We start from the raw sequence: 25,937 nt of genomic DNA on the forward strand, positions 1-25,937 counted from the left end.
TGGACTGGAAGAAACACAAGCTGGAATCAAGATTGCCGGGAGAAATATCAATCACCTCAGATATGCAGATGACACCACCCTTATGGCAGAAAGTGAAGAGGAACTCAAAAGCCTCTTGATGAAAGTGAAAGTGGAGAGTGAAAAAGTTGGCTTAAAGCTCAACATTCAGAAAACGAAGATCATGGCATCCAGTCCCATCACTTCATGGGAAATAGATGGGGAAACAGTGGAAACAGTGTCAGACTTTATTTTTGGGGGCTCCAAAATCACTACAGATGGTGAGTGCAGCCATGAAATTAAAAGACGCTTACTCCTTGGAAGAAAAGTTATGACCAACCTAGATAGCATATTCAAAAGCAGAGACATTACTTTGCCAACAAAGGTCCGTCTAGTCAAGGCTATGGTTTTTCCTGTGGTCATGTACGGATGTGAGAGTTGGACTGTGAAGAAGGCTGAGCGCCGAAGAATTGATGCTTTTGAACTGTGGTTTTGGAGAAGACTCTTGAGAGTCCCTTGGACTGCAAGGAGATCCAACCAGTCCATTCTGAAGGAGATCAGCCCTGGGATTTCTTTGGAAGGAATGATGCTAAAGTGAAACTCCAGTACTTTGGCCACCTCATGCGAAGAGTTGACTCATTGGAAAAGACTCTGATGCTGGGAGGGATTCGGGGCAGGAGGAGAAGGGGTCGACAGAGGATGAGATGGCTGGATGGCATCACTGACTCGATGGATGTGAGTCTGAGTGAACTCCGGGAGTTGGTGATGGACAGGAAGGCCTGGCGTGCTGCGATTCATGGGGTCGCAAAGAGTCGGACACAAATGAGCGACTGAACTGAGCAAATTTGACACTTGGTTTGCAAAGATGCCTAAAGAACTGTGGTATGAAGGTGACGTTGGTAATACAAACACAAATGGACTGTAAAGAATTGGCAGAGTAAAGGCTTTTCTCTGTACACGCTACTGTCAACTTAGAAATCAGCTGTCTTTTTGCAGACTCACTGTGCAGCTCCATAGACCCCTGAAGTGGAGGAGACGGTGCTGAGGCCAACACTAGGAGTGTTCTGAGTACTTAAAGGGAGCAGTGGATGGTGTCCACTGGGGGTTAATGGTCATTTGCATGCAGTTCAGTTTCTTTTGTAATTCTTTCTATTCAGCAGCCATTTATGGAATATCTCTCATGTACCAGGCACCATGCTAGTGTGATGAAAAAGACAATCCCCTTAAGCAACTCACTGTCTAAAAAGGTCTCAATCTTACTCTAAAATTATAGAATGACAGTGTTTTTAGTTGTCAAGGATTCGTGGAGTATCTCTTACAATCCTGTTACTGTTCAGGTGAGGACACCTCTGCTGTGCTTTCCACGGTGAGAACCTAGGAACCATCGGAGTCCCTCCCCTGACTTGGTATCACCAGTCTTCACGTATGACATCCGGTTTTTCCTTTCTTCATTTGTCTCTTTGCAATGACCTTCTCAAGCCTGCTTCTCTAACTGGCTTTTTTAACACTCAGCATAACTAATACACTCCAGCCTGAAAAAAACCTCTCACTTTAGGCTTCAAATCATAAAATGGGAAAATTTTCTTAAAGAAGTTGTGAGTGAGGATGAACTTCTCTTTATTGCTGTCAGTTTGAATGCAGATGTCTTTGCTGGCTAATGAGAGTAATGGGAATCATAGCATCGTGGGCAACAGAAAGAGGAGTACTACCGTCGTGGTGTCGTGGGACATCACCTTTCCCTTCTGACATCTAGCAAAGAGCAGCACTGCCTGTGCGTGAGTCAGGCTTCAGTCACACACAATCCGGATGGTTATTTTCAAGTACCTGCCTGAAAGAACCCTAAGAAGTACCACTTTGTAAATATTAAGAACATAGTATATAGTTTAGGCTCGAATTGTCAGAAAGATCTCCTGGAGGAGGAAATGCCAACACACTCCAGTATTCTTGCCTGGAGAATCCCATGGGCAAAGAAGCCTGGCAGGCTACAGTCCATGGGGTCTGATCTTGCTCAGACACAACTGAGCGACTAAGCACACATTATAATCAAAGCGGGCTTATTAAATGTTTTGTCTGTTCCTGTGCAGTGTTCTCCAGCAAGTGAAACAGATCAAAGAGGAGGCTCTCCCATTTAAAAATAACCAGACTCTCCTTATGTTTGTAACTGAATTATTTTTGTAACAATTGGTGAGAGCAATGTGATCTGAAAGTTTACTGTATCTCAACCACGCCCACCCTTGATTTTAGTGGTGATGGTGGGATATTATATAGATAGAGCTGCTAAAAATTCGGGTTTCCCTAAAAGTATTAAAAGTGAAGTCATAATGTTCATAGTCATCATTTATGGCAAAGAAGGAGTAAAAGCAAAGTTCCACTATTTTCACATTTCTGTATAGGGAACCCTCAAGAAGTAAAGAAAAATAGGAAGAAGAAAATTATCCATAGCTTCATCATTAAAATAAAGATTCTGTTTTAAGAATACCTTTGAAAGTACCACATTGGTGATTACTGTATGCAGTCGAATGGCCAGTGCTGAATCATATAGAGCATACTGAGCAGGAGCATCCATGCACGTGGGGAGGGCTGACACCTGCATTACCCTTTTAGTGGCTGTTACTTTCTTTAACGAGATGTCACTCAGTCGTGTCCCACTCTTTGCGACCCCATGGCCTGTATAGTCCATGGAATTCTCCAGGCCAGAATACTGGAGTGGGTAGCTGTTCCCTTCTCCAGGGCATCTTCCCAACCCAGGGATCGAACCCAGGTCTCCCGCATTGCAGGCAGATTCTTTACCAGCTGAGCCACCAGAGTTATTTTCTTGGAAATAGGCAAAAATGACTCTGTAATAAAATGCTTTGAGGAAATGGAAAACTAACACAGTGACAAAAATAGTGCAGAGACATGTATTAAGAAGACGATTTCACCACAGTGTTTTGAAACCGGCGTGGATCATTTCGGTTTAGCAGTGCAGTTTAGAGCTATTCCTCCCCTCTGCTCGCGCCATTGAGAAGAGCCTCAGTTATAACACGAGGCTTATAGAAATGAGGCTCAGTTGCTGGCAGGTTTGGAGGCATCAACCAGTTGTAGTGGTTGTGGTGACAGAGTGCAGATGTTCTCAATGAAACTGGTTCCCTTGACCTTTTCCTTTTGTATACATGGCTCTTAAGGTGTTCAAGCAAGTGGCATGTGCATTAAGTACTTCCTGTTGAAGAAAATGGAGGCGGTGTGGCAAGCCCTGTGGGGAGAGAGATGAGACCCGATTGTAGCGGGCAAACTTCAGATGATTTCAAGTTCAACGTCTGTGTCCCTGTTGATTTACCTGCTTTGCAACATCAACAGCTCGAAAGCCAGATGCTTATGTGACTAGCTCTTTTGGGCTCTACTGAGTACTGGCTTTCTGGATGTTTAACAGTTAATTGTGGCTGAGCAGTTAATTTTGAAAAGAGATGATTTTGTGGTGTCTTTTTAAATGTTTTATAAATAAACTTGGTTTAAATCATAATATGACATTACTCCATTGTCCCATTGTCTGTAAAACCCATCTCTTTGGCAATGTGCAGTACAGTATTTACATAATTTAGTTATATAAGATGTTAGTGTAAATTTGAGGTATTTTTATGTTGGTTAAAAAAATTAACAAGAAACACAAGTTGCCTTTTTTTTAACGTCACACAATTCTTTGGGTTTTAACATGTGTAGATTTGTGTAACTGTTCCCACAACCTCAGAATGTTCCCTCCTTCTCTCGCCACATGTGAATCCTGGCAACCGTTGATGCGTTGTTCATCCCTGTAGTTTTGCCTTTGCAAAGATGTCATTTAAATGGAAGCGTTGTTGTTGTTGAGTCACTCAGGTGTGTCCGACTCTTTGTGACCCCACGGACTGTAGCCTGCCAGGCTCCTCTGTCCATGGAATTCTCCAGGCAGGAATACTAGAGTGGGTAGCCATTCTCTTCTCCAGGGGATCTTCCTGACCCTTGAATTGAACTTGGGTCTCCTGCATTGCAGGCATATTCTTTGCCATCTGAACCACCAGGGAAGCCCAAATGAAGGCATGTAGCATGTCTTTTGATGCTAGCTTCTTTTGTGCAATAGAATGCCTTTGAAGTTGTCATTTAAGTTGTTGTAGGTATTGTTAGTACGTTCCTTTTAATAGCTGAGTAGGATTCCAGCTATTAAGAGCACTTGGGTTATGCTAGTTTTCAGGTTTTACAAGTAAAGCTGCTCTGAAGTTTTGTGTCTTTACATGGACATACACTTTCCTTTCTCTTTAGTAAACATCTAGGAGTAAAACGGCTGTATTATTTTGTAGGTGTCTATTTAACTTTCTAAGGAAATTTCAAACCATTTTCCAGAGTTAACTGTATCAATTTGCATTCCCTCCAGCAATGCGTGAAAGAGAGTTTCAGGCACTTGGCATCTTTGGCAGCACTTAGAATTGTCAGTACTTTTATTTTAACCGTTTTAGTAGATGTGTAATCACGTCTCTGATTTTAATTTTCATTTCTGCAATGTTGAGCTTTTTTTCTTGTGCGTCCTTGAAGCTTACCTGCAGCCCTTGTCGTGTGCTTACTCGTGACCATCTGTATGTCCTTTCTGGTGAAGGGTCTGTTCAAGCCCTTTGCCCATTTTTAATTGGGTTGTTTCTTTTCTTTGCTTAGTTTTGGAGGGTTTTGTTTTGTTTTGTGTGTTTTTTTTTTTTTTTTTGGTTTTTAACATATTCTGGATACAGATCCTTCATTGAACATGGGATTTGCAAATATTTTCCCCAGTCTGTACCTTATTTTTCCATTCTTCATTAATAGTATCTTTTTCAGAGCAAGAATTTTTAATTTTGAAGAAGTGCAGTCTGTCTTTAAAATTTTTTGGTGGATCACTCTTATGAATTGCCTTTGCATCGTGGTCAGAAATCAGCTGGCTCTGTTTGTGCAGGTCATTTGCTTCATTACTCCGTGTTTCCCTTAGGTTCCCTTTCTGAAAGTCCTCCAGACACAAAGGTGGGGCTTTAGAATGGGCATTGTGTTTCTCATGACTGCCTTCATTCTGAAACTAGAGGCATGAAGACAGAATGCAGACGGCACTAGATGTTTTCTACCTTTACATCTCCAGAGCCATTGGTCCTCTGATTAGGGAGGAAGAAAGGTTCCTTTCCTCAGAGGTTTAGTGACTGTGGTCCCTTCTGCCTGCCACCACCTTATGATTGCCAAGAAGCAAGAAAATGGAAACAAAGAAGAAAAATGGGGAATTTCCTTATTCTCTCCAGGGTTAGGAATCCCCTTTCCTGCTTCTTAAGGTGGAACGTAAAAGCATTTGCAGACTTGCTTCCTCTGTCTGCATCCTGGTGATCACTTCCAGGTGTCTGGTTGCCTTGAGTCCAGGCTGGGGCGTTTTGGAAGAAAATACAGAGAAACCCCATCAGTGGTTTGGTGGTATTTTGAGTTTAGCACTTCTCCCCCATTCTGCCATCATCATGTATTTTTCAGAGCCCTCAAATAGCTGCTTCACGTATTCTGTCCAGGTGTTAGAGCGGCATTCAAGGGAGAGAATGAGAGGCATGTGCTTCCGTCATCTTACCTGGAACCCCTGCCCCTCCATGTTGCTTTTTAAATACAGAATTTGAAGTAATGTTTTGCACAAGTTGCATAAATCTTGAAACAGTAGCTATTGTCTAGACAAAAGTTTTGTAGACTTTTTTCCTTAAGTCATTGTCTTGGCTGAATTGATTTACATTTGTAAATATGAGAACAAAGTGGAAACCTTCCAGTTTTTTGGAAATTCTGTGTTAAGATTGCTGTGGGCTCTTTCTGTTGCTCCTTTTCCCTACTGAAAAACTGACAATTTAGGGTAAAACTTTCAGTTCCATATGCCGATTTGCATTTAGTGTCCCTTGATTTTTGTTGCAGGAAGACACCTGGACGCACCTGGGAAGCCTGGAGTCATTCACTGATCTGTTTACCTTGTAGCTCTTAGCTTTGTTACCTCAAGAATTGATTCTAAGTCCTCAATGAGCCAGTTGTCACTCTGAGCCTCTTGCATAAGCTTTAAGAGGATTTATGGAAGTCCGAAAAATAGGGGCTAATTATTAACATATTCGTTCTCTACTGACTTTAAAAAAATGTGGACTAAATATAATTATCCAGACAGCTGGTGAAAAATAAATATAGCTCAGTGGATTCCTAGTGGAAACAACTACATGGTCTGGAAATTAGCTAATTTATTTAAAGTAATTATTTATCAGTAGAAATTCATTAAAAATTAGGGAGGAATCAACTGTAGGTGATCATAAACATCTTGAAATCAACCTCAGGGGGCCATGTTAATGGGATCACAGCGGGATATAGAAGTAGACAATTAGAATGGCCAAGTTGAAGGTAATTAAGACTAACTCATTCGGACACGAATGAGTAACTTAGCAACAACAACAGGTGGCATTTAAATTATAGAATGACAGTAGTATATGAAGATGAAAGATAGCTGAAAAATTGTATGATATCCCTTTATAGATATATCACATTGGTTATTATTAAGTAAGTGAGTAAGTGTTGGTTGCTCAGTTGTGCCCGACTCTTTGCGACCCCATGGACTGTAGCCCACCAGGCTCCTCCATCCATGAGATTTTCCAGGCGAGGATACTAGAGTGGGTTGCCATTTCCTTCTCCAGGGGATCTTCCCGACCCAGGGATCGAACCCCAGTCTCCTGCACTGCAGGCAGGTTCTTTACTAACTGAGGTATAAGGGAAGCCATTACTGGTGTCTTTATGCTTTTAGCATCTGTTTTCTACAAAATGGTCAAGTCTTAAGGCTGTATCTCGAATATTGCCTCCCTTAATGCTTGCATTAAACCTGGCCCATGATTTTTAACGCTCCTACATACCTAGCAAAAATGCTCTTTACCACTTATGAAATGTATAGTTAATTTTTAGTATTTAATTTGGACTTCTCAGTCCTTTCCTTCTGAGAATTGTGTCCCATTCGACGAGGCAGTATTAGAGCTGAAAGGTTAAGAGCAAAGCAAGACTCAGTAGCTAGACCACATGAATTGAAGCCTAAGCACGTGTCTCCTCTGTGCCTGTCTGAACACCTTGCATGGATTATCCCATGTCATCCTCGGTGGGACCCGGTGAAGTTGGTCCTGACTGGGAGGGGAGGAGCCTTGCTTTACTCTTAACCTTTTAGCTGTAAGATTGCCTTGTCACATGGGACAAAATTCTCAGAAGGAAAGGATAGAGAAGTCAAAATTAAATACTAAAAATTAACTGTACATTTTTATAAGTGGTAAAGAGCAATTTTGCTAGGTATGTAGGAGCGTTAAAAATCATGGGCCGGGTTTTATGATTAGCCAGCTTAAACCAAGGTAAGAATCAGAACAGTCTCGGCTTTATGATTCATTATGTCGTCAGGACATTTCTTCTGCGAGTTTTACCCCTGTCAGCTTGATGTAAGTAACCACTTTTTATCACTACCCTTTTACTGAGTACGTGTCTTCAATAGAATTGTGCCATTAATCCAGTGAGGACCGAACCCCCAGGAAGATTTAGAAGAGTTGAGAGGAAGCAAGAATTTGGTGCTTTATTCATATGGGACATTAGGGTCCTGATTGCTTAATATTTTAAGCTTCTTGAATGATATTATGGAGATGGGTCCTTATTGTATTCAAAAGAGATGGTTCTTTCTCTCCATCTTCCTTCCCTCTCACCCAAATTAAGTGTCATACACCAGTTGGTTGAGTTTATGCTTCTAAGAGAGAATAAGACTCTTAGGGATTGAGGAATGGTGTTAACATCCTGTCCAGATGGATATTTGTGCCTGAGTGTTCATGTTTATACATATTTTTCTTTGTGAATGTACAGGCCGCAGCCAACTCCGAGTCAGCCAGACAACTTGTGTGGTATTCTTCCTTTTAATGAACAGTTTCAGTTGATAACTAAGCACAGATAAGAGCCCTCTTCCATGCCCGCAGAGCCATTGCCTTCTTCTATAGTAATAGTTGCAAAAGGCCTAATGTATACATTAGCACTAATTTTTCCAACAATGCTAGAAAGAGAATGATAGTATTACTTTCATCTTACAGATGTGGGAACTGACATCAGAGTGAAGGATGTTAGTCTGCTGGAGGTTTAATGGCACCCCACTCCAGTACTCTTGCCTGGAAAATCCCATGGACAGAGGAGCCTGGTAGGCTGCAGTCCATGGGGTCGCTGAGGGTCAGACACGACTGAGCGACTTCACTTTCACTTTTCACTTTCATGCATTGGAGAAGGAAATGGCAACCCACTCCAGAGTTCTTGCCTGGAGAATCCCAGGGACGGCAGAGCCTGGTGGGCTGCCGTCTATGGGGTCGCACAGAGTCGGACACGACTAGAGCGACTTAGCAGCAGGAGCAGCAGTAATTCTTAGAACCAAGATTCAGATCTAGGTTTGAATGTAGACATTATGTGCATTTCACTATGCTGTTTTGCCCATAAAGAAAACCGATGTTTGTGTAACGATTCAGCATAGAGCAGGGAGTCCATAGTTGTCTGGTGGTGGTGGCTTAAAAATAGGCTTGTTGTTAGTTTGGCAAAAGTGTTCTAAATAGAAAGAAATAGTTTTTTTTTTTTTTTTTAAAGAAATGAACAGAGATAAAAGTGGAAATAGATTATATTCTGTTTAGTTTCTTCATTTGGATTTCATTTCTAGCTTCAAACAAAAGCTGTACCTTGAGTTAAGATGGAGAAGGTAATCCTGACTTTTCTGTAGTCAAGACAGGAGTCCCCTCATCCCCCCCCCACACCATCCCAGGTCCATGGAATTATTCTGTTTTTGTTAGACATAATCCATGGCACATTATGCTAGCTGTTTTGGTGGTGGGGGAAGAGGAAGGGGACAATGCTATTTCCACAAGAATAATGTAATGTGTCTCACCTGTGTCAAGCAAGTCACTGTAAAGCAACTATACCTTTTTAAAAAATGACAGCGGTATCAAGGAAAATAAGAATGCTGTTACATTTAAGTCTTTGTGTCATTCTCTGTCGACAGCGGCTGCCAGAGATTAGTTTAGATCAAAGACCTCCAAATTGAGTCTTACCTAACAATTCACCAGCTTATAAAACACAATGAAGCTTTTTATAAACAGCTTGTGTTGTGCCGTGTTATCGATGTGTAACTTCCCAGTCCCCCTTGCACACTGCCCCTCACGTCTGCTCTCTGGGGCTTATTCTGCTAGCCCCTCTCACTCTCCCCACTCAGCTCTCAGGATAGACCAGAAATTTCAAGAACCGGATGTCTTGTGTCCAAAGAGAAAAAATTTAGAAAAGATTTACTTTGATTTAAAAAGGTTGTTTAATAAGAAAGTAGAATGTGTGACTTAGATGAAAAAAGAGAGAATCAGGAAATATGGTTTAATACTGTACATCTAGTTGAAATGGCTTTTTTTTTTTTTGGCCAGATCTTACCATGTATGCTTTAAATATTCACTAGCATCTGCAGTGAAATTTGTGTTTGTCTAGTAGAAACAGGAATCTAATTAAACAGGGCTTGATTTTCTCACATAAAATGTCTGTAGGGGAACTGCTTGGATCTGGGGAGGTTTCTACCATGTCCCATGTCATTGGGCGAGTCTTGGGCTCCTTCCAGTTTTTAGCATCCTGAGGATGAGGCCTCTGTCCACGCAACCTCAGGGTGCTGTTGGCGCTCCAGCTGCGATGTCTGCAAGAGGAGGGGAAGGAAAAACTGCAGAGGGGCTTTCTGGAATCTCCTCTCTGACTTGTAGTTGGAATTCCTTGGCCACCACTGTCTTCAAGGAGGCTCCAGTGTGGTGTTTAAGTGGGCACATTGCCAGGCCAAATAAAACCAGCTTTCTATGACTAAAGTAGAAGGGGAGGGGAGTGGAAATTAGGTTTGAAAGAATTGACTCTGCCGCCAAAGGCAAACTTTATTTTTTAAGTCATGAATCTGCCTAACCATCTTTTTCAAAGTTGAAAGGGAAACATATTACTGTCGGGATATTTTAAAGAAGTATTTCAGTTTGGGCAAAATTTTTTTCCCCCAGTCCTCTGCTATGCTTTTGTAAAATTCCTAATATCCTTTTATTACTCTCCAATAAGTAATCTTTTAAAATTATAAATATTAATAACTTGGGCTTAAAAATAGAGGAGGATTGATATTGTGTCCTTGAGATTAGGGGATACTTCCATGCCTTTCTTAAAGCCACATGATTTAGAAATAGTTATGAAAAGTCACCAGGTCTTTCTCTCAAAGCCTCTCCTTTATTTATTTGTTTTTGATTCTAACGGATCTTTTATTTTTTTTTTCCCTTATTGGTTATCCAGTTTAAATATAGCCATGTTTACATGTCTAGAAAAGACCCTGATGCTCAGAAAGATTGAAGGCAGGAGGAACGAGGGACAACAGAGGATGAGATGGTTGGATGGTGTCATCATCTCAATGGACATGAGTTTGAGCAGACTCAGAGATGGTGAAGCACAGGGAAGCCTGGGTGCTGCAGTCCATGGGGTCACAAAGAATCGGACACAACTTAGCGACCCAACTAGGCTGCACTGAACACGTCTATCCCAAACATCCTTCCCCATCCTTCCCCGTGGCAACCTTAAGCTCATTCTCAGAACCTCTCCTTCAGATATTAGTTGTGAAAGCTCAGTCCCTCAGATGTTTAAAACTACTTAGGGTCGCTATGTTCACTGATCTGGTAGCGGATTCTGCCATGCTCTTCTGATGAACTGTGTGTGGTCTTTCTTGTCTCTGGATGTTTTCGCCTGGTTAATTCTCTGCATGAAACCTTCCACCTACGCCTCTCAATCCGGGAAAATTCTGTTGATCGTTTAACGTGCACTTCACTGCTCAGCCTTTCCTGTCCTCTGTGCCGTCACCTCCTGACTGGTCTCTGCTGTTCGTATCACCGAGAGGAAGTCCAGCAGTGATGGCTGTGGAATAAACGGGATCCTCGGAATGCAGCAGTCTGGGCTGCACCCAGCCTCCTCACAGGAAGCAGGCATCATGTATACTCATCATCTTTTCACATTGCATTGTGATTGCTTCTGTGCTTTTCTCTTGTTTTTCCATTCCTTGAGGATGGTTCCTATGTTTTGTTCATTAAAGTTATTCCTGGCATTCCTGCAGTGTGTGGTGCTCAGCGGACATGTAATGAGAGTGGGTGGGTGGGTGAGCAATAAGAGACAGAAAGGCGGGAGCTCCCCAGTGCCCACTTTCCCTAGCTCAGCCCAAGGAAATACGGGATAATGAGGTCTATATATCCCAGAGGTAAAGAGCAGGACCCCTGAGCTGGCCAGGGAGCAGCAGTATTTCCATGGCTCTTTGTCTTAGTGAGCTGGCCCTCTGGCAGATACCAGGGTATCATGCAGAACTATGGAATTATCTGTCACTTCTTGTTGTTCAGTTGCTCAGTCATGTCCAACTCTTAGCGACCCAATGGACTGCAGCACACCAGGCCTCCCTGTCCCTCATCATCTCTTAGAACTTGCTCAAACTCATGTCTGTTGAGTAGGTGATGTCATCCAACCATCTCATTCTCTCTTGTCCCCTTCTCCTCCCACCTTAAATCTTTCCCAGCATCAGCATCTTTTCCAATGAGTTGGCTCTTCGCATTAGGTCTCTAAAGTATTGGAGCTTCAGCCTCAGCATCAGTCCCTCCAGTGAGTATTCAGAATTGATTTCCTTTAGGATTGACTGGTTTGATCTCTTCGCAGTCCAAGGGACTCTCAAGAGTCTTCTCCAACTCCACAGTGCAAAAGCATCAATTCTTCAGTGCTCAGCTTTCTTTATGGTCCAACTCTCACATTCATACACGACTACTGGAAAAACCATAGCTTTGACTAGACGGATCTTTGGTGGCAAAGTAATGTCTCTGCTTTTTAATATGCTGTCTAGGTTGGTCGTAGCTTTTCTTCCAAGGAGCAAGCGTCTTTTGATTTCATGGCTGCAGTCACCATCTGCAGTAATTTTGGAGCCCAAGAAAATAAAGTCTGTCACTGTTTCCATTGTTTCCCCATCTGTTTGCCATGAAGTGATGAGACCAGATGCCATGATCTTAGTTTTTTTGAATGTTGAGTTTTAAGCCAGCCTTTTCACTCTCCTCTCTTGCTTTCATCAAGAGGCTTTTTAGTCCCTTTTTGCTTTCTGCCATTAGAGTGGTGTCATCTGCGTATCTGAGGTTATTGATATTTCTCCCGGCAATCTTGATTCCAGCTTGTGCTTCATCCAGCCTGGCATTTCTTGAGATGTACTCTGCATATAAGTTAAATAAGCAGGGTGACAATATACGACCTTGACGTACTCCATCGTTCTGTGTCTGGTTCTAAACAGTTGGCTCCCTTTAAGTAATTTTTGTTTGCTTAATTTTCTCAGAACATGTATGCTTGTGTCTCATTGGCCTAAACCGTGAAACTGGACTCATCTAGCTGTAAGGAGGCGATGAAAGATAGTTCTTTAATTAGTTGTCTTGCTTTCCTCAGGTTAATTAGGGGTTCTGTTAGGGAGGAGGAGAGAGTGGACACTGAGTAGTAACAAGCAGCCTCAGCTACATTGCTAGGTAAAGTATTATTTGCCTGACTGAATGAAAATGAAGGTGACTTGATGGAGTCAAGGCTTTTGGTGCAGATTCTGTACATTTACTTTTCATGTTCTATACTTTTGAACCTTAAAATCGGATTGATCATCTATGGGTCTAGAAAATGAAATACTTGAACTTGCTTTGTTCTCTAAATCACAGTGTTAGTCTGTCTTTAAGCATGGTGGACTGGCCAGAATGGTAGGCCAATGAGATAGGTTTTGGATGTTATATGTGTGTATGTATGTGTGTAATGGGTATGTTTGGTATTTTACTTCCATCTGTGATTAGCAGTAGTTTATTTTACTGAATTCCTGTGATTTTGGTTTAAAGAAATAGGTATATAACTTAGTACTTTCATATTTATAGATTTTTTTTTTCCCAGAGACTTATCTGTTTTGTTTTTTCACCTCTGCCCTGGTGGTGACTTGCCTAATGGGAATACTAAAATTGATAAGACATAGTTTCCTAAGTGTTACATGTCCATATACTAGTGCTACCCTTTTTCACTAAAATACTCTTGAAATACAATTCTTTTTAAATTGTAAAAGTTGTGTTTGAAGTTTGCTTTGAGAATGATACCAATTTCCAAAAGTATCATCAATTGGTGCCATAATTATTTAACTGATACTTTGATAGGATATTCATGGTTTTCTTTTTATCTTTTGGTTTCTGAGCCGAAAATCTAAAAGAAAACTCTTCATTGTCAGTGAGGCCATTTTGGAAGGGATTGCCCTGTGAACTTTCTGAAGAGAAATAATGCTGTGAGGAACCTTAAAAATAGGTTTTTGTTGGCTGCTTCTTTGGGACGATGTTCAGGTACTCTGCACACCTTTGAAAATATGCTCTATTCCTTCATTCTGTTGCGCTGAGCAATGGGAAATTGGTTTCCCCAATTATCTCAACGTGAAGAACGGCCCGCTTTTATTGGTTATGTGAAGGAGGACATTCCAGGGACCCTCAGCTGCAGGATGGTCCTTGCTTCACAGCTGCTGCGCTTCCTTTGTGGAGGCTGCCAGTTGCTAAGAGAAGGCTTTGTCTGTTGCATGTAGAATGAGCTTTGTTTGGACCTCCCTCAAGCAACTTAAAGTGTGTTAGAGTCCAGCTGGACATTCCTCACCAGATGATGATTTAAATGCAGGTCAAATTTAGAACTCAACTTATATTAGTTTAAAAATAGATGCGACCTTTAGAAAGCTGACCTCTGGTACATTTGGGGCTTGGGGATCTGCTTGGCCATTTCTTGTGAAGCACACAGCTGTTTTAGACTCTGAAAGGCAGTGCACTGTTAGGCTAGATCGAGCCAGTGTCCTTCTAACTTGGGATCCCACTCTTCCTGCCACACTGGTCTCTTCAGCCCATACGCATGACTTCCAGTAAATTCATGGCAAGATGAGAACATGTAGCATAGAACAGAATCTGTACATTAATTTTGTTAGAGGTTTTCTAGTTTGACTCTGCAAGCTCAAGAAGACAGAAAATCTAAAAGGTTAATTTTAAGGTAATAAGACTGTTCATTATATGGTGTATCCTTCAGTTTTATTTAGTTGAGTCAGACATTTCCCTCAGGGGACAGGGTAACGTCGGCAACCCTACAGATGAGAAAGATATGACTACTGGCAGCTTTTCTCTGGGGCTGAAAGACAGTATATCAAATGATGTTATGTACCGTTTATGACATGCAAGTGAATTATTGGTTATGTAGAATATGGAGTCATTCTTTCATGTCTCATTCATCACCCCCAGGTCTAAAAGTGTATATGAAATGTGTTCAGCAGAAAAGTTAATAGGGTAGGGCTGGGGTTGGGGAGGCATTTGTTGCTAGCTTTTTTAATTATCAGAGAAGGAGACATATTGCATGAATATATTTGAATTATTGCCTAAAATTTTTGTCCAAAAAATCAAAACGGCAAGGTTAAAGTTTTAAATACTTGAGTTGTTTAGACTTCATTAAAAAATAACCATTAAGAGCAATTTTTTTTCATTATGATTTAAACAGGCAAAAATCAACATTTTTTAATACAGTTAAGATTTTTGTTTGTGGACATCTCTTTCCATATAGTCTTAATGGTTATCCTCTCTCCTGACACCTTTTATGATAAAATGCATTTGTTTAGACCTCCCTCAAGCAGCTTAAAGATCCCAACTGGACATTGCTCTCAGAATGGTAATTTAAGTATTCTTTGAGGCTGGTAAACCTCTTTTAACGAATTAGTATTCAACATTGAGCCTTTCAGTACATTTAGCAACATAAAATTATATATTATTTTGTGATCCACCTGTGTTAGTAATGTTATTATTTACATCAAAGCAAGTGTCTTTTAAAAAGAGAAAATGTGCTTGCTTTTTATTTAGAAAAGGGCAGAGTATATTGCATATACTCTGTATGTGTGTATAGTCCATGTTATTGTATTGATAGTAATTTACATATTTCTAATAGAGAGCTACTGTGAATATTTTTGCATTGCACAAGTAACATTTGGACATTTTAAAGATTACCATGTCATGCTGGTTAGGGTAGAAATGTTATACAGTGACATCGTTGAACACATTTGTGGAGGCATTTAAAATTGTTTCTTTGTTGTGCACCTATTTGGACAAAAGCAAAGCACTTACTTGCTGTAGTCATTTTTCATTATAACATAGCTGAAACCGAAACAGTAGTGTTTCTTTCAAATAGGCAACATAAAGTATGAGTATCTACTTAATAATGTGTTACAGGAAACCTTTTCAAAGTCAGTGTTTTAATAGGAGTCAAGACGCCTGTTCCTCATACTAGGAATTTTGTTCATTTAAATTAGTAGCAATAATATTTATATATATGTTTAATAATTTTCTGAGTGCTTAAGTAATAAACACTCCCTTTGATCCTTAGTATCATTCTTTCAAATAGATAGGGTATCCACATTTAAAAAGGAAAAGGAACCAAATCCACATATTGGATACATTTCTAACCAACTGGGAAAAAAAGTGTCCGCTACAAGGAGATTCTCAGCAGTCTCTTACCCAGTCGGATTTTGTTTTCCTAGTAAAGTCTTCATTACAACAGAAACTCAAGCAAAATGAAATGTGGCTCTTGGAACCTGAGCTGTCTTTGGGAGCAGTTCTCTGAAGGTTAAATTTCAGTTGTTCCCATTGGTGGTGATCATAATTCATTTGCTTTTCTCCTGAGTTACTTCTTTGTGTCAGTCATCATCCTGCGAGGCTCTGGGGACATTGTATTTCCACAAACTGACCCCACACTTGTCTTCATGGAACTTAGGGCTTAGTGGGAGAGACATGAACAAATAGTGTGGTCACCCAAGTAAATACATTCGTGTAAACCAGTAGGTGCTCTAGAAGTAACATGGCCATGAATTTCCAGTAGTATAAAGAAAACCTGATGTTTCATTTAAACACAGACAGACACACGCACGAAGCAAGAGATGGGGTTTGTGGGCTACGTTTCTAGCAAATTGTACATGAACGCAAATTACTTGGAAACAGTGAAAATGTACCTGACATCCTCATTTAGCTCAGCATGTGTATGGGGTGAAGTGGCAGAGGAGGCAGAAGGGGCATGGGAGAAAGTGCTTCCAGCACAGATGAGTGGGAATTATCCAGAGTAGGACTTGGGAGGCAGGAAAATATTCCAGACAAACCCCAACCCTAGATAGGAAAGCTGAGTGTGTTTGACAAGCTTTAAGATTAGTGTCGCTGGAGCATGTAATTGGGAACACAGTGGCTTCAAAGTTGGAAAGATCTGCTGGATTATCACACAAGGGCTTTTAGGCCATGTCAAGGATTTTTAGTTTTACACCCAGGGTAATGAGAAGCCGTTGGATGGCTTTAGGCAAGGGTGTATCATGTTTTGCAAAGGCCACTTGGTTGCTTGTTGAGAGTACATTAGTCGGTGGCAAGGGAAGAGGGCGCAAAATCAAAAATTAAAAATTATTTTACTGTAGTGAGGATTTACAGTGTGTGCTTATTTCTACCATACAACGTGTGATTCTGTTATATAGAGACACACACACACACACACACACACAGTCTTTTTCATATTTTTTCCATTATGGTTTATCACAGGGTATTGAGTATATTTCCCTGTGTTATACACTAGGACCTTATTGTTTGTCTGTTCCATTTATAACAGTTTGCTGGTGCAGTTTTTCCTACTGATATTATCCTGGGATGTAAGGGAGTTGACTACTTTAAAGAAGAAAATCCTCCCTAACTAAAGCAGGAATTTTTGCTTTTTGCGTTTGGATGACCTTTAGCGCTCTTCCCAAGCAGACTGTGAGCTCCTTAGGTCCTGAGGATTGGTCTTAGTGCCTGTGATGTGCCCATAACCTTGAGCAGGGCCTAACATGGAGAATGTTCTCAGTGAATATTTCTGAACTGACCGATTGATGGCCTGAGAAAAATGCTCTTCTGTTTTCTGCTCATCTAAGTCTGTCAGCGCCTTCTCCTCTGCCACCTGGCGGTTCAGGCTGTATTTAAATCTGTTTAATGCCCACAGGCATTGCAGCCAGGTCCACATAGACCTTGTCCTTGACAACGGGCCTTTGTTTGGATACTTTGGGAATTACTGGCTACCACCAGGGCTGAAAGTGAAAAGAAATGGTATATTAGTTTAATTTTTCGGGCTAGCAGCCTGATGGCACAGCGACAAAAGGGACTTGGCAGTAAGGAACAAATGTGGATTGCTGGAAATTTCAGGGGAGGTCAGGCAAGCCAGAGTATAGGAACATGGTGTTGGTTTTATTAGTTCAGAAGTTTTAAATTTCAGAATAACCATTTTTTCCCAACAGTATAAAGGTTCAACTTGATGTTTTGTTAAGAAGAAGTGAGAAGTGGGGTTGAAGGCTACATTTTTAATGTGTAATTGAGGATTCCTTTTATTTAGGATAAATCTTTGACTTTGAAACAACTTGATAGACAAAGCTCTTTAGTGGAGTGAGCATCGTTGAGGCAGATAGAAGTTTTATTCTGGGATATAGATGATGTTAATATCAACTCTGGTATAAATGATTTCTCTTCTCTGGTTCAGCCTTGGAGACCATGTGACAGAGCCAGGCTCCTGCATTTGGTCTTTCTTCTAAGGCGGGCGTTTGAGGAAGCTATGATGCCTCTGCCCTTCAGGTCAAGAATTGTGGATAAATCCTGAAATGTGCTTTTCCCTTGCCTTTGGTTACTAAGCTTCACCAAGATGGATCTGACGTGGCTTTAATTGCACTTGTAAAGCTTGAGGTACATTTCTTCATTTTCTGTCTGATTGAAGTAGGCGTTTTCATGCGTCTTCTCCCTAGTTGTTGTCCCAGATGACTGGGACTGGGATCCTTTTTACTTCTGTACCCTTCTCCAGTTTGCAACTTAATTCTCGTTAAAAGAGCATGTCTATGATGCCTGCCGTGTGAACTCTTCCCGCAGAAATAGTTACTGAACAACTACTTGTATGGGTACTGGGTATTGTTCTAGTCCTGTGTTTGAACAATAGAAAATTATATATTTTATGTGACTATGGACTTGTGAAATTAAACTGATTGATCAGAGTGACTGAGGAGACCTTTATTTTTATCTGTCCAGGGACAGAGTCTTAACAGATGTAAAAAGGGAGTATTTCATTAAAGTATCACTGTGAAAAGAGCCCTCATCAGAATATAGCTCGAGTTCATATGGGAAACTTACATTATTGCTTTCTTTCTAAAACAGTGGAAAAAAATTTATGCATGTTATTATCAGGAGATAAGCTGATATTATAAAGCCTATATAATTTAATTCCTAAGGGTTAAGATAAAATTAAAATGTATTAACAATTCAAAAATGTTAATATTTCTTTATAAAGCATCAGCTATTTTAAGATGAATATATTTCAGTTCAACAATTTTTAAAAAATATTTTAGTCTTTAATATATTCGGTTCCTTGCTTGTGTGTGTTAATTCCACTGAAAAACTTTCATATTTGTGATTACTGATAATGTTGACAAGCTAAGCTAAGGGAAGCCCATGGTTTAATATTTACCACACTATAAAGCACACTGGCTCTTGTTTTTAGGCATGAGTTGTCAATTTGGGTACTATGTGTGTGGGGGGGGCGGTATTGAAAATCTAGAAAATTAAAGCTTGGAAAGCTATCAGTCTTAAGCCTTCCTAGTTTGGGTACCTTAGCTTTTTTGTTTGTTTGTTAGGTTTTTTGCCTTACTGTTCTAGCCAGAATCTCCAGTTGTTGTTCAGTCACTAAGTCGTGTCCAGCTCTTTGTGACCCCATGGACTGCAGGATACCAGGCTTCCCTGTCCTTCACCATTTCCCGGAATTTGCTGAAATTCATGCCCATTGGGTCTGTGATGCTATACAACCATCTCATCCTCTGTTGCCCTTTTTTCCTCCTCCCTTCAATATTTCTCAGCATCAGGGTCTTTTCCAGTGAGTTGGTTCTTCACATCAGGTGGCCAAAGTATTGGAGCTTCAGCTTCAGCATCAGTCTTTCCAGTGAATATTAAGGGTTGATTTCCTTTAGGATTGACTGTTTTGATCTCCTTGCAGTCCAAGAGAGTGATCTCCAGCACCACAATTCAAAAGCATCATTTCTTTAGTACTCAGCCTTCTTTATAATCCAACTCTCACATCCGTATATGACTACTGGAAAAACCACAGCTTGGACTATACGGACCTTAGTTGGCAAAGTGATGTCTTTGCTTTTTATTACGCTGTCTAGATTTGTCATAGATTTTCTTCCAAGGAGCAAGTGTCTTTTAATTTCATGGCTGCAGTCACTGGCCCCAGTGATTTTGAAGCCCAAGAAAAGTTTCCATTTTTTCCCCATCTTTTTGCCACGACATGATGGGATTGGATGCCATGATCTTACTTTTTTGAATGTTGAGTTTTAAGCCAGCTTTTCACTCTCTTTCACCCTCATAAAGAGACACTTTAGTTCCTCTTCGCTTTCCTCCATTAGAGTGGCATCATCTGCATATCTGAGGTTGTTGATATTTCTCCCTTCATTCCAGCTTGTAATTCATCCAGTCCGGCGTTTTTCATGATGTACTTTGCATATAGGGATTCTCTGGTGGCTTAGACGGTAAAGAGTCCGCCTGCAACGTGGGAAACACGAGTTTGATCCCTGGGTCGGGAAGATCCCCTGGAGAAGGAAATTGCAACCCACTCCAGTATTCTTGCCTGGAGAATCCCTTGGACAGAGGAACCTGGCAGGCTACAGTCCATGGGGTTGCAAAGAGTTGGACACAACTGAGCGACTTCACTTTAAGTAAGCAGGATTTTTGAATAGAAATGGTGAGAGTGGACATCCTTATCTTGTTCCTGATGTTGTGGAAACACTTTCAGTTTTTTAACATTAAGTATGATGTTAGCTGTAGGTTTTGTACAAATATCTTTTACAGGTTGAGAATGCTCCCTTCTGTTTCTAGTTTACTGAGGTTTTATTGTTTTATATCATGAGTGAGTGTTGTGTATATTGATGTGATCATGTGGCTTTTTGTCCTTTATTGGTATACTCAGTTCAGTTCAGTTCAGTCGCTCGGTCGTGTCCGACTCTTTGCGACCCCAGGAATCGCAGCACGCCAGGCCTCCCTGTCCATCACCAACTCCCGGGGTTCACTCAGACTCATGTCCATCGAGTCAGTGATGCCATCCAGCCATCTCATCCTCTGTCGTCCCCTTCTCCTCCTGCCCCCAATCCCTCCCAGAATCAGAGTCTTTTCTAATGAGTCAACTCTCTGCATGAGGTGGCCAAAGTACTGCAGTTTCAGCTTCAGCATCATTCCCTCCAAAGAAATCCCAGGACTGATGTAATTAAGAATGGACTGGTTGGATCTCCTTGCAGTCCAAGGGACTCTCAAGAGTCTTCTCCAACACGACAGTTCAAAAGCATCAATTCTTTGGCGCTCAGCCTTCTTCACAGTCCAGCTCTCACATCCATACATGACCACAGGAAAAACCATAGCCTTAACTAGACGGACCTTTGTTGGCAAAGTAATGTCTCTGCTTTTGAATATGCTATCTAGGTAGTGTCTTTTAATTTCATGGCTGCAGTCACCATCTGCAGTGATTTTGGAGCCCAGAAAAATAAAGTCTGACACTGTTTCCACTGTTTCCCCATCTATTTGCCATGAAGTGATGGGACCAGATGCCATGATATTTGTTTTCTGAATGTTGAGCTTTAAGCCAACTTTTTCACTCTCCACTTTCACTTTCATCAAGAGGCTTTTTAGTTCCTCTTCACTTTCTGCCATAAGGGTGGTGTCATCTGCCTATCTGAGGTGATTGATATTTCTCCCGGCAATCTTGATTCCAGCTTGTGTTTCTTCCAGTCCAGCATTTCTCATGATGTACTCTGCATATAAGTTAAATAAGCAGGATGATAATATACAGAATTGGTGTACTAAATTCATGTTTTAAATATTGTTACATTAATTGATTTTCAGATATTAAATCAAACTTGCATTCCTGGGATGAATCTCATTTGATGATAGTATCTAATCTTTTTTTTAGGTTGCTGGATTTTGTTTACTAATTGAATTTGTGTGTGTTTGTGTGTGTGTATATTCAAGAGGGATATTGATCTGTTTTCTATTTTTGTGATATCTTTGGCTTTGGTATCAGGATAATATTGAATTTTTAGAAGGAGTTGGGAACAAAAAAGAATGAGTTGGGAAGCATTCTCTTTTTTTCTGTTTCTGGAAGAGTTTGTTAAGAATTGGCTTTGTTTAAATATGTGATGGAATTCAGCAGTGAAGCCATCTGGGCCTGAGTTTCTTTTTGTGGGAAGATTCATAATTGCTAGTTGAATTTCTTGTTACAGGTCTGTTCAAGACCTGTTTCTTCTTAAGTTGGTGTTACTACTTTCTATCTTTCTAAGATTTTGTCCATTTCATTTAAATTATCTGATTTGGTGATACATTGCACTGTGCTTAGTGCTCAATCATGTCTGACTCTTTGCGACCCCATGAACTGTAGCCCTCCAGGCTCCTCTGTCAATGGGAGATTCTCCAAGCAAGAATACTGGAGTGAGTTGCCATGCCCTCTTCCAGGGTCTCTTGCCAACCAAGGGATTGAACCCAGGTCTCCCGCATCGCAGGCCAATTAGCCCAAGAATACTGGAGTGGGTGGCCTGTCCCTTCTCCAGGGGAACTTCCCACCCCTAGAATCCAATTGGGTTCTCCTGCAGTGCCGGCAAATTCTTTCTTATAATTTTCCTTTATAATCTTTTTCTATAGGGTCAATAGTGATGCCTCCTCTCTGAATCCTGATTTTGTTCATTGGTGTCTTTTTCATTTTTTTTGTCAGTCTAGGTAAAAGTCTGTCAGTTTTATTGACCTTTTAAAAGAATCAACTCTGGTTTCATTGTTTTTTCTCTATTTTTGCTGTTTTCAGTTCCAGTGATTTTTGCTCTAAACTGTAATTTCCTTCCTTTTTCATTCTGTGGGGTTTAGTTTACTCTTTATCTAATTTAAAGTGGAAGAGAATTGAAGTTTTTATTTTCTAATGTGGGCCTAAGTTTAAAACTTATAAAATGATGTCTTTAGCTACGTCCTCTACATTTTCACTTTTTATTTTTGTTGTTTTCATTCACTTCAAAGTATTAATTGCTTGATAAAAATTTATTTTCTTTGACCCACAGGTTGTTTACAAATTATTGTTTGATTTCCAATTATTTGGAGATTTCCTATATTACTTTTGTTTTGATTTAATTCTTTGGAGTCCCAAATGTATTTTATTTTATTTCAGTCCTTTTAAATTTATTGAGACGTGTTTTATGACATTGCAAATGATCTATCTTGCGTCTTGAAAAGGATTTGTATTCTAGAGTATTTTGTAGATGCCAGTTAGGTCACTATGATAAATAGTGCTGTTCAAATGTTTATATCCTTTATGATTTTTGTCTAGTTGTTCTGTGACTTAGAGGAGGGGTGTTGAAATGTCTTATTATTGTTGAAGGGTCTCTTTCTCCTTTTGGTTCTGTCCAGTTTTGTTTCATTTGTTTTGGGGCTCTGTTGTTAGATTGCGTAAACATTTATAATTATTATATCTCCCTAGTTAATCAACCCTTTTGTCATTTTAAACTCTTTCTTTTTCTTCAGTAATATTTTGTCTTAAAGTCCACTTTGTCTAATAGTAATAAAGTTGGCTCTAGCTTTCTTAGGATTACCGTTTATGGTATGTGTTTTTCTGTCTTTGAAGGCTGTCAGAATCAGTCATATGTCAACATGAGAATGTTGCAAAGTCATCCTTTCTTCAAATCTGCAATATTTTCCTAGCATTTTATTTATATATATGTGAGCTAAAGGAGGACCCTCTTAAAATTATCACATGGTTTTGAACACATGTGTCCAGTTCTACAAATCTTTAAACACTTTTAGATTTCCCATAACTTCCACCCCAGTCAGGATTGAGAACAGTTTTGTGACCCTAAAACACTCGCACCGTCCCTTTATGTATGGTCACCTCTCCTCTTCCTACCCCTCCATGTCCTCTGGCAGCCACTGGTCTGTACTCTCATCCTAGAGTTTTGTCCTTTTGAGAATGTCATCTAACTTAATAAATTAGAATGTCATGTTAATAGAGTCATATGGTATTTAACTTTCTAAGACTGGCTTTCCTTCACTCAGCATGCCTTTGAGCGTCATTCGAATGGTTGCATGTATCAGTAGTTCCTTTTTACTGCTGAGTCTCCCATCCTGTGGATGTTTGTTTATACATTCACCCATTGCAGGACACTTGGGTTGCTTCCAGATTGGATAACTATTAGTAGAGAGCTGCTATAAACATTTTTGTTCAGGATTTTCTGTTAATGTAAGTTTTCATTTCTCTTGGGTAGATACTTAGATGTGTGATTTCTTGATCATAGTGTATGTTTAAGTTTAAGAGAAGCTTTCAAGCTGTTTTCAAGAGCAGTTGTATCAATTTGCATCCCCAGCAGCAGTGTTTGAGAGTTCTCCTTGCTTCACATCCTCCCTAGAACTAATTGCCAGTATCTTTCATTTTGGCTATTCTAACAAGTTTGTAGTTGTCATGGCTTTAATTTGCATTTCCCTATCAGTGAATAATTTTGAACATCTTTCATGTATCTGCCATCTTTGTATCTTCTTAGGTGAAGTGTCCTCTTTAAGCTTTTAAGTTTCCTATGTTAAAGACTTCTGAGAAGAATTATTTTAAGTACAGTGAATATAATCATTTCTTGATACTGGAGTTCATTGTCATGGGCTCTAATTACAAGATGGATTTGGAATTACCGAGATGCTTTGGAGGACTGTTGAGTCGTGTTGTACTACTTCTGTCTCTTTCAGGCTTTACTTTTCTGCTGTTGGTGTGCCTGATTCTGGCAGCAGTCCCATTTCCCGTCCCCTTTCTGGTTTTCTGCTTTTATGAAATGATCATGAGGAAGTCTGTTAGAATTGTGTTTGGAAAAGAGTAGTGGAGTGCCTCTCAGTAACTGTTGCAGGAGCTCTTCTCTAAGTAAAGCACAGAAACTCTGTAACATCTGTTTTAGTGCCTTTCAAGCTGGAGCCGTGAAACTAAGACAAGGGGTTTGTGAGTGTGTCTTTCTGTGTGCACCAAGTGTTGTTCATAAGTTGACTAAATAACTTGCAATATCTAGTCTACTGTCTTTTAGAAATAATGTGGATGCTTCTGGGCAACTCTGGATTCATTACGATCTTTTTTTTCTCATAGAGTAGTTGCTCTCCCATCTTTTCCTTTTTTTCCTTTTTATTGGCCATTGTGGAATTAGTAGAGGTTGTCATAGGGAGCTTTCCTGATAAGCTAGATATTGATGCTCATGTCTAGCCAGGACAGGATGAAGTGTGCTTTTAGTTTTCAGTTTAACCATAGGTGAGTAGTTAACCAAATGTTCTACCAGGCTTGTATCAATTTTTGATGATGTGATATGGCATACTTTTGTTGAAAGACTTCTTGTAAAAGTTAAGATACTGGCAAGCTCTTTGAATTCTTCAAATAAGAGGACCTATATGAATTGTTATTAACATCAACCTAAACGAAAAAGCGACAAGAAAATGTGTATTCTTCAAGTGATTTTTGCATAAATAAGATCCTTATATCATGGGTTCCATGACTGATTCTTTTTCCATATTTATCATGTCATTTTGATGTACTTATTATAAGTAAAACTTGATTAGTGGCTTGGTGGATCAATATAAAGATAGCCAAGGAAGCTGTGCTTATGTATATAGTTTATATAAACGTGCATATTCCTGAGCAGATTCTTAAGTCTCTGAAATGCTTTGTTGTTTTGCATGCGTCATACTGTCAAGAAAGTTCTTGTTCAAAGAATATGTAATTATATCATAATGTGATTTGTTATACAGATATTATATCTTTAAATTATCAAACACCTTCATTTTCCTCAGTTATTCTTGGTTTTCATTTTAGGATGTTAAATGGCATAGTAATTTCTTCTATGTTGCTAGAGATTATCTAAGCAAATATACAAAAAAAAAGTTTGTATACTAAATTATCAGCACCCTCATTTTATTTAAGAGACATTTAGGTCAGGGATATAATGTATTTTGGGCACCCTTTTTGTCACATTTACTTAGATTCCCAAATTTCTTTGAGGCATTCAAATAAAACTTGTATTACGGGACCATTGTTCAAAATTATTTGAATGAGACTAGAAGTTTAAAATTTGGAGAGACTAGAAATTTAAAATTTGACTGGAGTGGAGGTTAGTAATCTGTGCTGTGCCCCACCAGAAACCTGGTATCCAGTTTCTAATCATTTTATATTAAAATGACCCTTACATTTTTTTTTATTGTGCAATTACCTATCCTAAGTTTGTTGCAAATGAAAATCTGTTTATGAACTTATTTAAAGTGATTCACTTTCTAAAAAATATTTATTTTTGGCTGTCCTGTGTCTTTGTTGCCGCACCGGCCTTTCTCTAGCGGCGGCGAGTGGGAGCTGCTCTCTAGCTGCAGTGTGAGGGCTTCTCTTACTGCAGAGCATGGGCTGTAGGGCGCACGGGCTTCCGTAGTTGTAGCCTGTGGGCTCAGGAGTTGGCGGTTCCACAGCACAGGCTCAGTAGTTGTGGTGCATGGGCTCAGTTGCTCCGTGGAATGCGGGATCTTCCCAGATTAGGGATCAAACCCATGTCTCCTGTGTTGGCAGGTGGATTCTTTACTACTGAGCCTCTAGGGAAGCCCAAAGTAATTCACTTTTTTAAAAATAAAGAAGCCTGTTTTTGCATTTGAATTCCATCGAGATTAACCATAAACGGCAAAATGGATACATCGAATTACTCTGAAGTTAAGAATTTCTCTTCATCATAAAACATTGTCAAGAGTGAAAAGGCAAGACATACAGTCAAAGGATATATATGTCAAACAGAGGATTCATATCCAGAATGGATAAAGAACTATGAATCA

At 40.0% G+C, this 25,937-nt stretch overlaps 1 protein-coding gene across 8 annotated transcripts in view; it reads left to right on the forward strand.

Moving 5' to 3' along the window:
• The window catches only part of SIPA1L1 (signal induced proliferation associated 1 like 1), a 520,426-nt gene that overhangs the window by 273,527 nt on the left and 220,962 nt on the right, over nucleotides 1–25,937 (forward strand). The gene's annotated exons all lie outside the window — the stretch shown is intronic.

Source organism: Bos indicus x Bos taurus, chromosome 10, assembly GCF_003369695.1.
Source record: "Bos indicus x Bos taurus breed Angus x Brahman F1 hybrid chromosome 10, Bos_hybrid_MaternalHap_v2.0, whole genome shotgun sequence".
In the NCBI taxonomy this organism is placed as follows: domain Eukaryota; kingdom Metazoa; phylum Chordata; class Mammalia; order Artiodactyla; family Bovidae; genus Bos; species Bos indicus x Bos taurus.